This window comes from Notothenia rossii (genome assembly GCF_949606895.1).
Source record: "Notothenia rossii genome assembly, chromosome: 1".
In the NCBI taxonomy this organism is placed as follows: domain Eukaryota; kingdom Metazoa; phylum Chordata; class Actinopteri; order Perciformes; family Nototheniidae; genus Notothenia; species Notothenia rossii.
The window spans coordinates 70,602,251-70,623,956 of NC_136912.1; the positions used below are offsets into that span (position 1 = coordinate 70,602,251).

Below are 21,706 nucleotides of genomic sequence, written 5' to 3' on the forward strand. Positions count from 1 at the left end.
CCACGTGGGTGCCGTCTGTTTGTGTGTGTGTGGGTTGTGTGTGTGGTTTGTGGGTGTTCGCAGGTTCAGGTGCTGATGAGCCGCACCTGTGGGAGGATCGCTACCTGATGAGCTACACCTGATTAAGCGGGATAAAGGAGGAGCCCAGCCGGTTGGTCCGCTCTCACTCCTCTGGTCACTTTCTCTGCGTCAGTTTCGGGGACCTGATGCTGGTGTCTATTTAGTTTGTTGTGTTTAAACAATAAACTACATTATTCTTACCTCTCGTCTCGCCTCCCTGTTTTATGTTACAGCCCACGAGCCGGGTTGTAACACTTTTGTATTTGCCTTGTAGCTCTTTTCACGACACATACAGGTCGGTTCTTTAAAACGGGCGTTTATTTCTTGGAGTTTTCATCCTGTAGCCTCCCCTCTTCCGTTACGCCGTGAGAACTACAACACCGAATGACACGTATACATAAGCCTCATCCCAATACCCCTCCTCGACTCCTCTCTTCCCCTCCTCCGGGACTTGACCCGGAAATCGATCAAGACACGCCATTTTGAAGGACGTCCCAATAGCTGAAATGCACACGGAGGAGTCGAGGAGGGGTGCGGGAGGAGACGAAAGGGAGGATACACGCGAGCAGTCTACGCGGAAGTGTTTTGAGGAAAACAGACAACTGGAAGATGAGTGGAAAAGCGTCACATAAATATATAAGTGCTCACAGCGTGGGAATTATTATGTGCAATTCATTTCTAAAAGGCTTTCACATTACTATAATTATATTTGTATTTAAATGTAGGCTACATTTTACACCAAAACGGAACACAAAAGCAGGACCAACCATCATACATTGAATTCCTTGACTAACAAGAGAAAGATTCAATCATTTAAATAAATATTTAACCAGAAATGGGCCGGTACTAAAGGGTTAATCAGCTAAGCCCGGTGAGAGGGGATACAGCTGTGCATATGTCTTCATTAAGAGACGTCGTTTAAGAGTGACGTTTGAGTGAACGAGGACATCCCAATGAATACCTGAGGACTCCTCTGTCCTCGCTCACATCTTACGGAAGTGGAGCTCAGCTGCAAGGAAGGGACGCGAGTGAGGGAAAGGAGGAGTCGAGGAGGGGTATTGGGATGAGGCTATAGCCAAACATATTAGCATAATGTGCTACACATATGAATGGAATTAAGAAAATGAAAACATAAAACAAATACCTCGTTGGCCGCTTGTCGTGAAAGGAGATTAATCTAGTTCCTTCTGTATAACTTTGTCACATTCAACTTTGTCACAGACTCCAGCAGAGCTTTAAAAAAAAGGGGTTTCTCAATACTCTAATTTCCCCTCCTCGACTCCTCGGTCCTCCGGTAGTGATCCGGAAATGAATTTCAGCGCGCCATGTTGAAGGACATCTCATTTCTCTAAATGCACATCGAGGACCGAGCACCGAGCATCGAGGAGGCTCTCTGAAGGAGCTCTAACCGAGGAGACAGGTGTGTATCACCTTTAGCTTGACAATACATAGATGTATCTTTTTTATTATCTATTAAATAAATAGACAGACAGACATGTACTTTATTAATCCCAAGTCGGGAAATTATTTTACAGCAGTGTGTTCAGGTATTAAAATATTTAAACTTGGAATAAAGTATAAACTACACAACACAAGTATAATGCACAGCAATCCATAGAAGTCCGATATTCTCATCATGAAAACTCCCCAGGAGACACCGACACTAACGTGGCCGAGTGGACTCCGGAGTTTGCTGCATGAGTTGCACTGTATGATCTGTGGTGTAGTGAGCTGTCACTCAAAAACTGAGTAGCCAATGGGGACGCACCCCTGAAAGTACCGCCCACCTGGGAGGTTTGTGTCAAAATCGAAAACAAAAAATGAGGGAGCATAAACGAGAGAAACAAAACTAATCCCATAATTACAGACCCCCCTCAGCTGTCAAGGACTCCTTTTCTTCATTGGCAAAACTTTTATCTCAACTTGACTTCAAAGAAATAGTGCTACTTGGTGATTTTAACTGGGACTGGTTAATACAGTGTCAGAGGATTTAAAAAACCTTTGCACCTCCTTAAATGTTACTCAGATTATAGACAGTCCTACTCGCCCTAACATTAAGTCGGCAAATAAATCCTCCTTAATTGATCTAATTTGAACTAATGTTCCCTATAAATAATCATCTGTGGGAGTATTTGCTAATGATTTGAGTGATCACTGTGTTGTAGCAACAATTAGGGACACAAAGGTCCAAAAGGGTAAACCTCGTATTATCAGTAAGAGAGACACAAAACATTTTGTGGAGCAGGGTTTTGTACATCACCTGTTTGATTTTTTATTGGGGTCAAATCGATCTGTGTGCTGATATAGAAACTGCATGCTCTTATTTTTATCTTGGTTTTATGGAAATTATTGATAGACATGCACCCCTGCGTAAATTTAGAGTGAAGGGATGAGACAATCCTTGGTTTTCTGATGAATTGTCTAGTCTCCTACATGAGAGAAACAAGGCCTGGGCAAGGGCTAGGAAATTAGGCTTAGAGGTAGAATGGCTTAATTTTAGGCATAGCTTCACATCACATATCAAAAGTGCTAAGTCTAAGTATTATCAGTTACCACAAAGAACCTGAATAATCCTGGAACATTTTGGAAAGCCATACAATTGTTATCCACCGGTGAAATCCGTAATTAGCTACCTCCGTGCCTTACCACAGCATCTGGCACTATATCGGACAGGGCCAATATATATTAAATTGTTTTAATGTGCATTTTGTGTCCTGTGGCTCTCTGTTTGATTTAACTCTGCTACTGTGAACACCACAGTCTGTGACTCTGAAAAACGTGGTTTGGAAAACCCTTTCAGTTTTTCTCATTTTTTGATTAAAGTCGTTCATGAAGCGTTAACGAAGTTAGATCCTAAAAAAACGGCTGGTCCAGACAACGTAGAACCTTTCTTCTTATAGATAGCTGCAGATTTTATTGCACCATGCACCTCTTACTTCTCTTTTTAACCTCTCCCTCAGCATGAACACAATTCCAAATATGGAAGTCAGCTTATGTCCTTCCTCTAGTAAAAAGTGGGGAGGCTACTTTATTAAATAATGATAGGCTCATCTCTAAATTATCAGTTCTGGCCAAGGTTCTTGAAAGCCTAGTGAGTGAACAGGTAAAGAAGTTTTTATGTAAAAATGACATCCTATGTAAACATCAGTCAGGTTTCAGAAAGCAACATAGTACCATCACTGCGGCAATGAAAGTGGTAAATGATATTGCTTATCTTACACAAAAAGCAGAGTTATGCAGCTCTGTTTATTGATCTTTCCAAAGCTTTCAAACCGTCGATCATCATATCTTGAAGCAGAGGCTGGCCAGCATTGGCATTTCCAGACATGCAGTGGGGAGGTTTGTGAGCTCTCTGAAAGGTCCCAATGTGTTAATTTTGATGGGCTCACTTCTGAGTGGTTAAACATTACAAATGGTGTATGTTTTAGGTCCACTTTTATTCTCCATCTATATCAACAGCTTTAGTCAAAATGTGGATGAAGAGACTTTACATTTTTATGCTGATGATACCGTGCAGATCCCTCCATTAAGGAGGCTGTTGTTAAATTACATGCTGTTTTTAATATTATTCAGACGCAGCTCTCTGAGCTTAAGCTTCTTTTAAATGTAGATAAAACTAAGGTAATGTTAGTTTCAAAAGCCAAAAAGACCCCGGAGATAACTTTGGATATTGTTACTACGCAAGGAAAAGTACTTGAAGTGGTTACCTGTTATAAATGCCTTGGTATCTGGCTTGATGATTGTCTCTCTTTTAAACCTCAGGTCAATAATCTGCTTAGAAAGCTATAGGGTGAAGCTAGGTTTCTTTTTCAGAAACAAGTCCTGTTTCTCGCTTGAGGCCAGGAAAAGGCTAGTCTCTGTGACCTTTTTACCTGTGCTGGACTATGGTGATTTGATATATGTGAATGCACCATTACCTGATCAAGTTAAATGCCGCCTATAACACTGCGCTGAGATTTGTTACAAACTGTAAAGCACTTACTCATCACTCTACCCTGTATGCCAGGGCAAGTCTGCCATCACTTACAGTACTGTTTGGAGACTCAGTCATTTATAAAGCCATGCTGGGTAAACTAACACCTTACATCTGCTCACTGATATCACAGAGTCGCAAGTAGCTCTTGCCTCAGATCCCAGGATGTGTTTTTAGTACCAAGTGCTAGGACTGTTTTAGGCACAACAGCTTTTATGTGCGCAACTCCTCTAGCATGGAACATTCTGCAATACATATTGAAAATGAGCATTTTGGTTCCCCTGCATCTTTTTAAAGCACAGATTGATGAATTGATAATTGATACTCCTGGTACCTGTCTTTGTGAATACGTTTGTAAATTGTACCCCTGTCATTATGTTGTATGTGTCCTTTTTGTTTTCTGTTACATGTGTAATGCCAGGTTACGTATTGTAACCCTTGTTATATTAACACAGGCGAGATGCGCGCGCATTCAGGTAGGCCCGCCCCAAGGCCGGTGTCGGTACCAGATGTGTTCGGGGTACCATATGTGTTCGGGGTCCGTCTCTTACCAGTGACGTCACGACGTCACGACGTCACGACGTCACGCATTGTGATTGGCTCTACGGTAATTTACCCACGCTGTCTAGAGTATAGAGGGGTTTTTTGATCATTACATTACATTGTATTTAGCTGACGCTTAAGTGCATTCGACCAACAAGATAAAAACTTGAAGAAATACAATAAAACTTGAAGAAAAACAAAGACGAATGAGGAGAAGAACAAGAGAAATCGAAGGTAAGAAGTATAAAACGTAATATGGTAGGTAATATGTAATATGTTCAGTGCCGTTGGTACGTTAGTTCAAACAGTAACAACGGACTATTTTTCTTAGCGTATAGATGTCAATTTAAATCAATACATACAACTATTTCACATGTACAATATTTTCTTAGCCCTAATACTTAATACTACTTATTTCGTTTTGATTGTTATATTTGATTATATTATATATTATCAATAAATTATATATTATATATCAATATGATATACTTTTCTATATAATAGATTATCAAAAAAAGTATTTATTAAGTAAGGGATAATGTGCAGCAATCACAATCAAGTCCACAATCGAATCCATAAAGACAAAGTAAATCTGTTTACAGTTGTTTCATATGGATGTTGAGAGGTATCCATATATCTCTTCATTTTGCTCTCAAAGTGCACCAGATTGATGCATTTAACTTCAATATTTAAAAAAAATCACTCCAAAGGGAGTGCTTGTTCTTCCTTCTGTCTGTCTGAATCTGTGTATTCTCATGTTCCGATTAACCCAGCCAAATTTTTCTTCTTTTGTGTCTTGATGTGATCTTGAGTCGAGGCTGATCCTCTTGCTGTGGTCCCGCATCCTGGATCCTCTATCCTGAGTTCTGGATTAAGTCGTGGACTTCGGGTCGTGGCTGAACCTGTCTCTGCGGTCCTGCCTGGGTCTCGTCGCGCTGCCTCCCTGAAGGCTCCCACAGGATTGTTGACATCTTCGTGGATTCATCCTATTATTATAGACGCATGCATTTCCTAACATTTGGTCTACCTATGTTGCAAATGTATTATCTCCTCGATTTACACACGGCATCTATTGCACGTCTGTCCGTCCTGGGAGAGGGATCCCTCTTCTGTTGCTCTCCCCGAGGTTTCTCCCATTTTTCCCTTTAAACTGTGGGTTTTCTCTTGAAGTTTTTCCTTGTACGATGTGAGGGTCTAAGGACAAAGGGTGTCGTTTTCTTCTCATACTGATATTCTGAACAAACTGCTGTTGTATTAGCTGTAAAATGTCTTTACTGTAGGGTATTTTTTATTATTTGTACAGCACTTTGGCTCGACCAAAAATCGTTTATACATGTGCTATATAAATAAAACTTGATTTGATTGATTTGATTTGAAAGGGTGTGCGCCAAGGTTCCATATTAGGACTAATAATTTCACCATATACTGTATGTAAATAATCTTGAATAATCTTTCAAATGCTGCTTTCCATTTTTATGCAGATGATACTGTCTATTGTTCATCCTCTTCTATAGAGCAAGTCTTGATTTCCTCCAGTCTGCCTTTGATGTTATTCCATCCCATTTATCTCAACTCAAGTTAGTATTAAATGCAGACAACTCCAAACTCATGATATTCTCAAATCGCAAAAAGTTAACTTATTTTCTCCCCAACATTTGTACTGTTCAAGGGACTGACATTGACATTGAAAGGGTCACTACATACACATATCTAGGTTTTATTATTGATCAGAACTTATCTTTCAAGTCACACACTGAAAATGTTGTTTTAAAATTAGGTTTCTCCTTTCAGACAAGGAAACATTTGATCTCTGCAACGTTTTTACCAGTATTGGATTCTGGTGATCTGCTTTACATGAATGCCTCTGACCAGTGCCTAAAGAGTTTGGATACTGTGTACCATTGTGCATTATGTTTTATTACATATATATATATTGTCAGTTTGGAATAAATATGCACTTCATGAAAATTATTAGTTGGTTACTGTAAGGTTAATACTGGATGTTTGTTACACTTGGATATGTTTTCTGTAACACTTGTAACATAATTATTCTCCAGTTTATGCATTTGAGTGACTTGCAGTTAATGCTCGACATTCAATTCAAAACCTTTATTTATCCAGGTAAAATCCTATTGAGATCAATGATCTATTTTTCAAGGGAGACCTGCAGCAGTAGGTTCCACATGAAGACATAAAAACATAAACAACAGAACAACAAAAGGACATCATACAGCAAAAAATACAGGGATTACAATTTACATATCTATCCACATGTACAGGTACCAACAGCATCTGACTGTGGAGCATCCAACCGAGCTTTAAAAACATGTAGTGGTACCAGCTTGGTAATTTTACATTCTTTTTGCAGACTGTTCCAAATTAGTGGAGCTGCACATCTAAAAGCTTTCTTCCCTAAGACAGTCCTAGCACTTGGCACATTTAATAAAACCACAGCATGAGATCTCAGGCAATAAGTACTTTCAATTTGCCGAGAGATCAGGGAGCAGATATAAGATGGTACTTTATCCAACATGGCTTTGTAAATGAAAATGTACCAGTGACTGAGCCTCAGTACAGTAAGTGATGGCAAAACCGCCTTGGTTTACAGTGTACAGTGATGCGTAAGTGCTTTACAGTTTGTCACAAATCTCAGTGCACTGTGATAGTAAAACCTTATTGTGGTGTAATTATATATCCAAAGCAGTAAGAAGTCATTAAATCTTTAGTGATGTTTAACCACTCAGAAGACAGCCCATCAAAATGAACACATTGGGACCTTTCAGAGAGGTAGTTCATCTTCTACATATAATAACGGACAAAGTAAAGAATGAAGTGTAGGCTATGTTTAAATGTTCGGAATTTGATCGTGTATGATGGTCCTCTTGAGTTGCCGTACAGCCAATGGCGTACAGCCATTGCTCCGTTTTCATGTTTTTTTAACATGTTTTTCACAAACATTTTCACACGCTAGGAGCATAGGAATAATTCAATTCGGTTCGTCATGATCTGTAGATGTGATTTGCCCCCGAGCACCCCTGGGTAAATTACCGTACAGCCAATCACAATGCGTACAAGGCGTGACGTCATTGGTAAGAGACGGCCCCCGAACACATATGGTACCCCGAACACATCTGGTACCGACACCGGCTACGTCTATAGAAATCTCAGTAGGTGAATGCTTGCATAGAGGGTAGTACCCATAGAGTCCAGTAGAGGGCGGAGCCTGTGAGAGATATAACCAATGTGCGGCAGGTCTCCCTTGTAAACAGAGCTGCCAAGTCTCACCCTTTGAGAGTGAGAGTCACGCAATTTAACCTCTTCACACGCCTCACGCCACACTTGCCATTTCACACGCTTTTTTCCCCCTCTCACTACTTTATATATATATATTTTATTTAATCACATATTTCCATAACTTTTTGCTTGAGGCCTGCCGTAGTTCGAGTCAGGGACAGGGTGAGCCCGCCCTATTCTGCCCCCGATTGGATGACCGAGATATGTGATAACCAATCATCAGCCCTCGAGGTTAAATCTAACCAACCAAACGAAAGGCACCACGTATACAAACCAATCAGAGGCAGCTTAGGGCGGGTCATTGCGTCTGTATCCTATGAAGACAACAACAACAACACTTATGGCGGAGAAATCGAAAAGTAAACGTGACTATAATGCCGTGACTGACATTTTCATCTGTAGCGGGAGATCAAGCGGTAAGTAACCACACATTATTTTGACAAATATCTTTATTTTGATGAAGTCAACGGTGGGTCTGACTACGTGAGACTTAACGTCACACAGGCTGCTGGTGAGCAGTGTGGTAGGTTGCTGCGGTGGGTTTAACAACAAACAACCGTGACTAATAGCAGTGTTAGTTAAATCATCACGTATTTGCGTGTGTGAGCTAATGGATATTTACTATGAGCTAAGAGAATTTACAGTACTGTACCTGTGCTGTTTGCATTTCTGTCTTATAAAATATTCAATCAATCAAACAGTAACATGTAGCTATCTTTTGAGACTGGATCATTCATTCCTTAATTGTATACTTCGATTTCTGTCTGATGTTTGTCTGTTAGTTTGAAAGTCTGAAAGATGTCAGGTAGACTCTTGGCTCTTGTCACATTTTCTTAACATTTTCTTAATAGATTGTAAAGTTTAATGACCACATCTGAAAAACAACCCGTTTCAGCTACATTACTTTACCAGATCAGTGCACATTGTGTTCTTTTTAGGTTTCCTAAACTTCTCCCATACAACGGACCTGACGAGCGTGACGAACTGAGTGAGGAGTTTCTGGACGGTCAGTCCATGGACATTGCCATGCCCAAAGACCCAGACACATTCGACATTGAGAGCTTTTGGGGGAACATGGCATCAATGAAGAATAAGGTAAGAATTATTCTGCCCCCTTTGAAATACCCATTGACGTAATCAACTTAATTCTATACAAAAATACTTGAGAGTAATTAGGCTTCCTATGTACATTTTTCAAAGGTGACCGGTATGAGCAGATTTGGGAGGCTCTCTCGTATTGCCAAGTTGGTGTTGGTACTTCCACATTCAAATGCTGATGCTGAACAAGTGTTCTCTGTGGTGGGACTGAACAAAACCGAAACAGTTTGGCTCTTGATGGAACTCTATCATCCATCATGACTGTGAAGATGGCAAACCTTGAGCCACAGTGTTTCAAATGGGAGCCCCCTCCCTCTGTCATCAAGGCATCACAATCTGCCACAAACACCTACAACATGAGACATGTCATGTAAACCAAAACACACAAACAAAGACATGCACTTTGTTTATAATATATATTATATATATATATATTATTCTGGTTCTAATTTTGTTACACCTAAAAAAAAAATGCACTAAAGGAAAAGGCTGCTATTGTTTCTTAAAAGGCTGCTATGTTTTCTTTATATTGACATTTTATAAATAAATGTATTTTATTTGTCAAAGTTTTTCTTGTTAAAATTGCTTTCATTTCTACTTGTGCTGGTCAATTATTAACACTGTATAAGCATGAGGAGGCCGACAGTGCAGGGAGAGCAGCTGGCATGGGGGTGAAGAGACATCACAACAGTCTTAATGTTAATTTGAATTGAGATATTCCTCTAAATCGACGTTAAAAAAGGCCAAAATAAATTTGCCGCCGACCTTTGGTCGGTGGTCGGACGCATCTTACCCCGAAAGTCTCACTCCTACTTTTTACTGAAACTTGGCAGCCCTGCTTGTAAAAGAGATTTTTACCTGGATAAATAAAGGCTACAAACAAAACAAACATGTTCACAAAGCTTTATTCTGCAGCACACAGTTAGGATGTCTCAGTAATTCTAGGATAAAGACAGTGTTTAAAAATATTGAGGGGGTCATATTGATTTCTTTAGGTGTACTCTCAAAATGTACGTCCAAATTAAGTTTAAACTGTTGTCCTTGTGCGTAAGCGTAAGGATGGACAACTGTTCGGAGGAAAAGAGGTATAAGGATTTTCCGTGACAAAATCACTGAGTGAGGTCTAATGTCCTACATCACACACCTCATGGCTGGCTAATGGAGGACATTGTGTGACAGTTTCTTAATGGCAGGGAACGGACAGACGACACAAATGTGCTCTTTGGCACATGTGCACGTCAACACACTGCAGTTATTGTCCCATTAGTGACAGTGACTGCAGGTTGTTCACCAACTGGCCCTGAGAGTAGCAACTAAGCTTCTAGCACTTCCCTATCTGTGAAGTCGCATTAATGGACCTTGATTTGCTATTTCCTGTTGAGACCTTACCTACTTAAGAATCCTGCTTTTGAAAAACCTTGAAAAGTATGGAATTGGAAAATGACCTTCCCAGGATAGTAGAAATAGTCAATCATGAACGAGAACATTCAATTGTGTCACCAAATAAGCTTCCAAATGAGACTGGAACATACAAAACATACCTAATCTTTTGACTATTACACACACTGTTCTTTAACATTCTTAGATTTCCTTCCCAAACTAATATTCTTTTGGTATTTTTCTGGCCTGATTAGTTGCAGCTTAGATAGAAATATAGGGTCAGACAGTTTCTCTGCCAATATTAAAAACACGTTGGATGTGTAATGAACCATAATGAACCATATGGACTGAGACATGATTACAATAAGCACATTTTCCCTTTTCTCCTGTCTTATGAGCCCCTAACTCTGCTATTGCACAGACCATCCTCCGGCACAACAGGTGTGGCCTGTGGCTACGACATTATGACAAACAAAAACACTTACAGCCTTAAAGTCTGTCTCTAGAGGGGTCTGTGGTCCATCTGTTATGGTTAGTGCTTATATGACAAGACCACAGAATTAATGATATTTATGGAAATGTGCATGTGTCTGTATATATGTTTACTTGTACAACTCTATACAGCAGTGACTTCTTTATGAACTGGCTAGCGATTCTGACCAGCAGAGCTCGATTTTTGAAATTCAATAATGCAATCATGCCTTCATTATTATGGCAGGTGGAAAATCACTAACGAAAAATAATTGATGTGCAAGTATCTTTATTTGTGATACCCAAAACACATGCTGGGAGCAATTTCAGGTTTTAATATTGGCGTTCTTGGGTGGTAATTCTGACATTTTAATTACTGATAAAAGGCGTTGTGGTAAAAGCACTAATCAGTAACAACAACAGTGAAAAGCTTTCAGGAGCCAATTCAATAAAAGATTTGCAGGCAGCCTGTCATTATTCAGAATGAAGAGGAATGATTTGAAAGTCCAAATAATTTGATTTACAAATAGGGCATGGGACAAGGTTAACATCATGAGGAATTAAATTACGTTTTTTTTAAGTCTGCTTCGTTTCAATTTACCTATTTCTGCATTAATCTAGGCAGTAATACCTTATCAATCATCAGATTTGTTTTGATATTCTGGCAACAGAAACGACAGCGGCTTGGCATTTGTAAGGCTGAGGTATTCCTTTGAATTCAACAATCAAGCCAGAAAAAGGAAAAGCCTTGCATTGTGTGCAGGCATCCATCAGTGTGCCATCATTTGTAACACAGTCTCCCATTAAACCAGGTGTTCAGGACTTCTAGACAAGGACACAACACATTATGGTGCATGTAATCCCCTTCCATGACCACACAAAAGGGGAAAAGCACATAAACATGAAACAGATTGAAGCAAACACACACAACATCGGATCAAAGCTGTGAATGTGGCCACCAAGCTAAAGCAGTTCCGATTAAATCTAAACCTGCATGTTGTTCCACACGTAGCCTCATCACAGCTCATTATGTGCCGCCGTGACCGGCTCACTGCAGAGGCCAATAAACAACCACCTCCTCTCTTCCTCGGCACAAGCACCATGATTGCTTCTCCACGGATCATTAAGCTGAAGCTGGAAAAGTCTTCATGTTTGTTTGGGTTCGATACGCTAATTGTCACAGCTGAGGGCGCGTAATGAAAGCGTTCTTCCCGGTGATCCCAGAGCAACCCTTTGTTAGCCTGCCAGTGTTTAAAACTGTCATGCCAGACCAGAGGTTGCGCAAGACTTTTTCGATGCCTGTCAATTTGACGGACAGGATTGTAACATTTCCATCAAAATCCCCGTTGGTCTGTACACAACTGACGGGGGGGGAAGAACACGCTCGTGAACTGTCAACGGGGCCGGTGTTTCTAAATGAAACGGTTATACCTTAAAACGATGCTTAAAACGAAAAGTAAACGTCCAGGGTTTTTTTAATGGTAATTTTCAGATTGTGAGTCGTTTAGTGGTAGCTGGTCCCCCGGTTCATGTCGTCCCCTCGGGCCACCTGTGCGTCAACAAATAATGTCCCCCTGACCAACGTATATTATTGCAACACCCCTGTCACTAACCGATCTGCAGCTCTGCCTGATCTGCAGTGCGCATGTGCGAGATGGTGCGCCATATTGGACAACTCCAGACGGCAACCCAAGTAGGACACTTGACACAGTGCCTTTTGGCAAATCACAAAAAGCAAACGCGAGAGAGATGGTTTATTGTTATTACAACGTGACTTCACTATTATTTAACTCTTTTTATTGGGTTCTTTTATTTGGGGTTAAGTACATTGTTAGAATAAGAGAGAAATAGATTTAAATTCTGTTAGACAGCTATCATACTGAATAAATATTTACTGTGAATGTATGCAAAAAATTGCATATAGCTAAGGCGGACCATCTTGCACATGCACACTGCAGATCGGGCAGAGCTGCAGATCGGGTAGTGACAACCCCAACCATCAAAATACGGAGCGAAAAGTTTAAACACAAGAATTAAGACTATATGAGCCAAAGACAATTTCCTTTGGAGGACCATGAAGTCAATCTAATAGAATGTTTTTGCTACAAGTTTTATTGCCCACCACAGCCTGCACATTTAATATGAACTATGAGAAGTTAGTCGCCAGCTTCCAATGACCAGTACAATCACATGTCTTCTTTGTTCTTTTCTATTTGTCATCCAAAGGAAGCTAAAAGCGTGGGCTATGGGAAGATGTATTGATTGTGTAAATAGTGGAGATGTCATCCTGAGGCACAGAGGAGTTGTGCGTCCTACCTGCTGAGTCATACATAGGAGGACAGCAGAGGTGAATGGATTACACCGTCCTATTCCAAATGGCCAAATGGAGGTCATATCTTAAATGTAAACATTGCGATGAAAGTGCAGTGAGGCAGCTGTGAAGTAAATTATGAAAACTGCCGAGCCAAAATAGAATAGTCATGTCTGACTGACACCACTAGCTGCCCTCCTTTTAATTCAACATCCTGCCTGACAGATCTTCCCGTCACATTGAGTGTCTCTCACAATGACAGCCACAGCTCTTCACACTATGAAAGATGCCACTATCCTTTGCTAGCTGTCGTCTGCTTTACCGATGGGATTGTAGAAGTAGATGGCTTACCGAGGGCACTGTCTTTCTTCCTCTGAGGAGCTGTGAGATCAGAGGAGATGAGGAGAGGCATGAGCCGGATAATTTATTGAGACTAAGCCACTTTATGAAGCCTATTCCCTGTCACCTCATGTGTTTTATGAGGGTCCATATGCGTATCTCTGATGCTGCCTTGTTTCATCTTGACCTTTGGATCCATAAAAGATTTTGTACACACACATTCATGCATTGAATCCACTATATTTTAAGCTCTGATGATTACATTCATATTGGCCTGTTAGCTGCAATAAACAAGAAATGCTGCCAATCTCATCAGGTACCTTATTTTGGTCAGAGCAACATGTCGGAATCCGTTATCAGCTGGGATGTTGTGCTTTGGAAACAACATGCTGAAAACCTCCAAAACAAAAAAAGGAGGATTTTTTTTTTGCATCTATATAAATGTCATCAACACTTGAGGCTAATTCCCATACCATGAGCTACAGCCGAGGGCTTTCCGAAGTATCAATTAAAGATGCACTCTTCTCAGGTGTTTATACTAACACTGGACAGTATGACAAGGTGTACAGTAATTGCTGACTTTCAAATACTCATATTGTATGTAATGTAAGTCAATCTGTTACAGTAGTTTGATCTTCTGATCACTTTATTTTGGCTCTTAGATTATTGAGCTTCTCGATTATTAAGCTTCGCCATTACACCCATGAGGTAAACTTGCTGTTTTACAACTTTTGTCAATTTCCTCTGACATTCCATCTTCAATTTTGTTCTGAAATTCCCCCGTGAGCACTTTGGTTGTAATTGAAATTTTTTCAAAATTGAAATAAAATACATTTTGGATGGGTATAATGAAACACTTCTCTCTTGCTAACCACCATGTGCTCCAAGTTGCCACATTTGACAAAAATATGGAAGTAGTTAGATTTTAAAGTTGGCCCTTTTCAGTACCTGTGAGGGCTAATAATGCTATGATCATGGAACACCTACTGGACAATAAATGCAAATTAAGGTTGCAGTTTTGAACACTAGTTAATGTTGTGAATTAATTAAATAAACTGAAACAAAATAGGTTATTTATAGTAAAATGGTCATGATTTGCCCAAAGTCAGCATTTGTTACGTTACAAAAATACAATGTTATAAGCTGAATTATGATTATAAATATATTTGTGATTTGTGATTTGTGTGAAAAAATATGTTTCCTTCGTGAAATGCTTATATTTTGCAGTTTTTATGATTAAGTCATTTTTGATAGGCCAGGCTAGGTTTTCGGACTTTAAACATTACTGACTTGAGCCCCTGAGTTTCCCTCCAACATCGCTGCGTTCTATAAGGTTTCTCAGTCAAACAATTTAGGTAATCACATTTTTCAGAAAACCATTTGTACGACACCACATCCTTTAAAATACATTGTGGACATGATACCAGATATATTGTACTTTAATTATAAGTAAGTATCCTGTTATATTTGCTGTCTCCAATGAGTTTAAATCTTGATAGTATCTCATTTTTTAAATCTTAATCTTAGATAGGTTCAACCGTTTTTCCGTACATATGTTGCTGTCCATCAACAGGTCTAACATACACCTGCATATATTTACCAGCGGATGCAAGGAGGGAATGGGTTTAGGGAAAGTCCTGTTGAAGGATCCGGAAGGTTTCTCAGGTGTGATGGGAATATATTGAAAACACACATATGCATCATCACCTTGCTGCTGTGTGAGCCTTGTGTCTGGTGCTCTAATCAGATCCTGCTGTCTGGAGGAGCTCTGCTCAGCAACAGGAGAATGCGAGGCTACATTTGTAATCCCTTTAACCCTTGTTGACAGGAACCAAATAAACCTACCACACTGTTGAAAGTCCAACAGAAACCCATTTTTATTCTGATACAGCATACCTAAGAGGAAAACCATTTGCCAAATGATGACCTTTTCTCTGATTGTATCCATTTCTCTTTGAGATTGGCCACATGGTTAGAATTAATTCTTCCTTGAAAGGGGACATTGGGTTGCAATCCATGGTTTAACTACTTGCATATGTTGGATACAAATCAAAAAGGTGCATTTTTGCCTCAGCTGCTCTTTGATCACTTTGAGAAAAGATTCCCAGCTGCTTCTATAAAAGGAAATCTGTTCTGGGCTGCAGATTTAAATATGATGTCCTGAGACAGCGAAGTAAAGAGGGAGGAAATGCTTATTTTCATGCTGGCATTTATCAGAGGCTGCAATCTCATGTGTTTATTACCTGGGAGTGGGGCTGAAGATGTTGAATCAGTTTGTTCTCTCCAGTCAAGATGAATGAGCAGATTAAAGCAATCTGCAATGGTCGTTTTCACTAAGAGGCCTCACAGTCTGTCAATGCTTATGTTACAAAAAAGTGACAAGGCATGATGATCTGAGCACATATCTCAAGCTGTAGGTCTAAATTGTCTTTGTTATGTGCGTAAAGCTGCAAAGCTATGGAACTACACAGTATATTAGACAGTGGAAAACATGTAATTTGTTGATATTTCACAGTACTTTATGATGCTTGAGTTTCATAACTTAGTAAAAAGGACCTCATACCAATTCAACAAGATGCTGGACTTATATGCACTTTTAAAAATAATTATGTGTCAGTGCCTCTTACAAAGATGATTTAGTGTGTATTCAAGCCCATTTTCTTTTGCATTGATTTTGCATTGGGCTGTAATTGCTGCCCAAAGCCCTTTAGTGACACTATTCAAACAAGCATAAAGCAAATATAAAAATGTATTTTTCATCTGCAAGTATCTTCGTATTGTTTATTTAAAAGTTAAATATTTGTACATCCCAATGTCACTTGACAAGTATTTGTGTTCGACCATACTTGTGAAAGTTAGAGAAAACAATCAAATTAAAGTCTTCCTTTGCGGATGGAGTTTACTCAGTTGCCATGGTGTAGGTTCAGTTGTCCTCAACTAGCTTATGTCCGCTGATGAAAATTTAGCAGACTGATGAAGGCAGTTGCAAGGTCCAAACAAAGCCTAGAAGTGATCCTTGAATTAATAGTTGCTTTTTTTCAACTCGCATAACATGCTTTTAATTTCCAAAGGGCCCACCTATCTTTTGAAAATGTGTCATACAATTTGAACCACTTAATGAGGTGGTAAAGGGAAATGAGACCCTGAAAAGGTTCCGTAGTGATCCATCGTTGTGTCTGACCAGAGTGCAATCACTCAATACTTTGTCATACCAAGTCTGACTTTTAAACACACACTTTTCTGTATGAGTACCATCTACCATTATTGTTTGGGTGATGGTAAAGTAATTTAGGCCTCTTCAGAATCTACTTTAAAAAAAGACAGGACAGGCCTTGCTGTGTCGTTGCTCCTGGTGCTTGTTTTGAGCTGTCGAGGTCAGAATATTCTTCATCACATTGTGATTTCTTGGAAAGAGGAGGAGGGGATTCTGCCAGACATCCAGACGACTGAACTGTGGTGCTGGATATTTGGATCACCGCTAACTGTTGCTCAGCAGCAGATACATTTCTCTTCTTTGTAAACTGCTTTGCCATACCATCATTCTTCTTCATTTTATTATTTGGTGTCTTCAACCCACTTTAATTAATTTCCTTTTTTATTATGAAACTTGGTCGGAAATGACAAGATCATGTGAACATAATGGACATTTATTATATGACAGTCTTCTAAAGAAAATTCAGAAATACCAAAAACATCATCATCCTCATCATCAATGTTCTGCTGCTACAGAATTGGAGCATTGTCCCATATAGAACAAACTCATTCTATGGGTAACACTTTATATTAAGGTACACAAATTAACCATCAACTAGTTGTTCATTAACATGCATATTAGCAGTATATTGGCTCTTTATTAGTCATTATAAAACACTTATTGATGCCTTATTCTAGGTGACCATATTCTATAGGCCTTAGTCGAGAGTTTTTCCTCAATAACCCTCTAATTGGTGCTTATTTATTGCAAGTAAATAAGTTGTTGTACATGAGTTTTGGTCTTAATATGCTCTGCTCAATATGGGCCTAATAAGGCAGTAGTACCACAAGAATAGTAATTCTCCCATATTAACACTTAACAAATATGATCTATTCTTATGTAACAAGACATTAAAGGAGAGGTGTCATGGCCATTTTCACTGATCATAATTCCATTGTTGAGGTATACTAAAATAGAAAAATACTGTGCAATTTTCTAAACTCACATTGGTTTCGCATACAGCATCACTGTAAAGTATGTGTATTCAGCAGTATTCACTTTCTCCACTAAACGGCTCGCTGCAGCTCCCCCCCCCACCCACCCGCCCCCTTTGAGCCCAGTGTGCTCTGATTGGTCGGTACGGTGTGAATCGCGCTCCGTGGAGGTGTGCTTTCCTTGTTTAGCGATACACAGCCAAACACAGCCAAACTCAACCTGAATACAAACAAAGTCACAGCCGAAATAAAAACAATAAGTGTGGCTTGATATTGAGTAAGAAAAAGGTTTATAGGTTGATAAACGCTGTGAGAATGGGTCTGCAGAGAGAATTTCGCCGCGATCCCAACTGTCTGTTATCAGCCTGCAGCCAGGGAGGAGAAATCAGCAGAGCTGCTTGCACTGAGTGTGTGTGTGGATTGGTCAATTTGGACCAATTAGCGGGGGCTTAACCTAACGGCTCCGCGGACGTAACGTAACGGCTCCACGGATTGGCCCATTTAGTTCCGGGTACGTGCTTACGAAAGCACGTACCCGGAAGAATCAAATGGATGATGACGTTTCACCAACGAGGCGTTTTGGGGAGGTATTTTCTGTCTTAGAGTTTTACTCGCTACAGGGTGTACTTTAAGGGTTTTGACTCTGCACACCGTTTACATGCAGAAAAACTTTCATAACACGCAAGGGGACGGGTAATAACCAGAAAAGCATGACATGTCACCGTTAAACTATAAGTGTTAACTGTGTCTAAATAACTAAAAATGAGGTATTTCTATCTATGAACGTTCTCCCTTTTTTAAAAGTGAAGTCTTCTTCATAACCAATAAGCTACTAGTTTGACTCCAATGGACCTGAACAGGTTCCCTATTCTAAAGTTGCCTCCTCTTCACTGCAAATACACTATAGCACACAACTACTGAAATTAACCTCAACAGTACATGAACAAAGTAGGCACACGTTGAAATATGTTTTATTACTGAACCACTAAAGAGAGGTTCAGACATACCAAAACATGTCAAGTTTCTCCAAGGCTGAGAACACATGTAGCCTGTACTTTTTAATAAAAACTGATTTTTAACAGATTTTATGTATTTGTCATCATACTGTGTGACCTTCTTGTATGTTCTTACACAAGAAAGGTGTACTGTTCTCTCTATGTGTTGTACTGTTTCAGTGTGAACATAGATTAAACAGCCAGCCAAACTCTTTTGAGAGCCAGGGAATGAGTAGCATGCTCTTTTATTGACTTATTTGCAGTCCACTGACATTCAAACGGAGTGAAACTATAAAAAAAGAAGTTACAAGGCACTTAATGATCTCATACAAGCAAGTGTAACATACACATATTAACACATAGGACCGCTAAGTGTAAACAAGGTAAATATAGCTAATGCTAGCTGTGCAATAAGCATGTATACAGGCTAGTATGGCTAGCGCTAACGCATTTTCTCATTGTGTAAACATCTCAATGTCATCACATAAACACAATACATGTTTCCAGTGCTTAATTTGTAAATCATAAGGTGCCGGAACGCAAAGTACATATGACAGCACGGTACGTCTACACTACAGGCATCAAAAAATGCTTTCAACGCTTCGCCCATTCACTTGAATGGGGTGACGTAGAAGATTTTGAATCTTCGCCGAACTGCATTGTGGGGAGCATGGCATGGCTTTGCAAGCATCACGAGCATCTATCGGCATCAAAAGTTGAACAATGTTCAACTTTTGAGGCTCGATGCTTGGCATCAGCCAATGAAATCCCGTTTATGCAAATCCCGCCAGTGCAAGCGCAGCCAATCAAACCGCGTGCAAGCTGGGAGAGCCAGACCGCAGTTCATTTCCTCATATTCCAAACGAGATATTACGGTAGCAAATCACCCGGTTCTTTACGACCGGAACTATTTACCGGGATACAAACCGGAGGAACCAGGCATGGAGGGAGGTGGCAGAGACAGTGGGTGAAACTGGTCGTTTTTTCGCCTGTTTGGAGAGTTTATATCCAGTTTACTTCGTTTTAACATGGCTATTGCTTTGTATGTCGGGGGCGGGAGATTCATGTGATTGGTTGCTTGCAAAAAATCGCCAAGCTTCAGACACGCCCAGCTCCAAGATTTTTTCATGCCTGTAGTGTAGACGGGCCGGGATGACGAGACGCGTACAGGTCCCGGAACGTATACAGAAAAGGTGCTGAAAACAACATGAAAATGTCCACTTGCAACGCTGTGGGACTTACAAGCCTCAATTTCAAATAGTATCCATGGTATAAATGTTATGACGATAATTTATAATTGTTTAGGCTAGTACGCACAACATAGGCAAATGCCCACATCACTACAGGTGGGACTTCAGTATACAGCCAGCAATTAATTTCTCAACAGGTTTAACGTGTAAAAAAAATATTTATTAGGCCTATTCAAAGATTGGCACGGCGGCCTATTAATAGACAGTATGTTTGCTCACCATATTTAGTTGTTTAAAACACCCCACATCACGAGCATGTCCGGATTGTCCTCTATCTCTTTTTTCCTGCTTTTACTGCGTGTGTCTGTGGCAGTTCTGTGTCCTTTGGCCACCCAGGACCTCACGTACGGGACTGGATTGAATTTAGCCAGGGGGGGTCCAACAAGATTTAGGAAGAGTAAAGATGACATGGTGGATGTGAGCAAAGAGCTACGGTTGGGAGTGCAAATCAAGTTCATTTGAGAAAATCCGCGCTCACATTCAGCACTTGCAATGGGAATGCTGTTGACAGCAACAAGTAACTCCATCAGCTCATCGGGGGTGTCTTTACCATCTGAGTCTCTGTACGTTCTGTAGGCCCGTATGACTGCGCGCGGGTTGGCAATGTTGAAGCGCTGACACAGTGACTCGACCTCAGTCTCTCCATACAGCGCACCTGCGTCCTCGGGCCAGTATTGTGCGTAAAGCACCTTCAACTCCTCAATGAACTTGTTATATCCAGTTTTATCTGGCATCCGGCCTCCTTGAGATAACATACGGTCCTCCAAGTTCTTGGCCACAGTTAGAAAAAACTGACCTGTCGCTGGACGTCCCACACTCTTCTACGCTCAATGCGCTCTCCTCTCCTACTGAATCTTCCTGCTGTAAGCCAGCTGATGTCGCGGTTCCGCTCGCCTCTTGCTCCGGCTGTTGTACCGGGGTAGTTGATGCCAGGGTACCCACCCGTTGCTGTTGGTGGTCCACCTGGCTGACGGTAGCTGGCTCCTGTTCCGGCTGGCGGTGAACCTGACCCGCTGCCCGGGCTTGGCTAGCTGTCGGTTAGCTAGCTGGCTAGCTGTTGCGGCGCTAACCTCCTCCTGGTTTTGACCATCAACATGACCGCTGCAGCTGCCCTCGTCGCTGCTTGTGGAGGCTTTTCTGACTCGTTTTGAAGTGTCTATTACCTCTTCCTTCTTTTTGAAGAAAGACAGTCAATTTAACTGTCTTTTTGACATGCTTGCATTGAATCACCGTTTCTTCCTCTCTGCGACGTGCTCCTCATGTGGCGAATTTCAAAAGTGAAAGACGTTTGTCCGTTGGTCCAGCTTTTCAGTGCGTCAACACAGATCTCCGACTCTTTCAAATCTTAATCTTAATAAACGACATGAAATTCTTGGGATTTTTTCTGTAAATTAATATCTGCATATTTTATTTCATTTTAACCATTTACATTTTTATTTTTTGTGAGAGGTACCGGATCTGCCCAAATAGGTGCCGGAACACAGGGTGGCCAAAATGAAGAGGTGCCGAATCCTGTTCCGGCAGGATCCGGCTCAAATTAACCACTGGATGTTACTAATCCGTACAGTGTAAGGCACACTTACGGTCATTGCTTTCTGACGGACTTGGCCCTTTTACTCTTCAGGTTGCAGGGAAAATGTGTAGTAGCCTACTGCGATGCTATTCAGTTAACTTTCTCCTACTTCCTGTACCCGGTTTCCTGTCTAACCTTCATTATACATTTCACAAAAATATAAATTTGCAAATATGAAACATACAGGTCAATATCACCTTGCTAGTGGTAGCTGCACTCTCAATACGCCAA

General features: G+C 40.5%; 1 long non-coding RNA gene across 1 annotated transcript; it reads left to right on the forward strand.

The window, feature by feature from the left end:
• Positions 1–7,899: 7,899 nt before the first annotated feature.
• On the forward strand, positions 7,900–9,537 carry LOC307021750. The gene is made up of 3 exons (XR_013803238.1): positions 7,900–8,286; positions 8,809–8,965; positions 9,071–9,537. It is a non-coding gene; the product is annotated as an uncharacterized lncRNA (long non-coding RNA).
• The last annotated feature ends 12,169 nt before the right edge of the window (positions 9,538–21,706 follow it).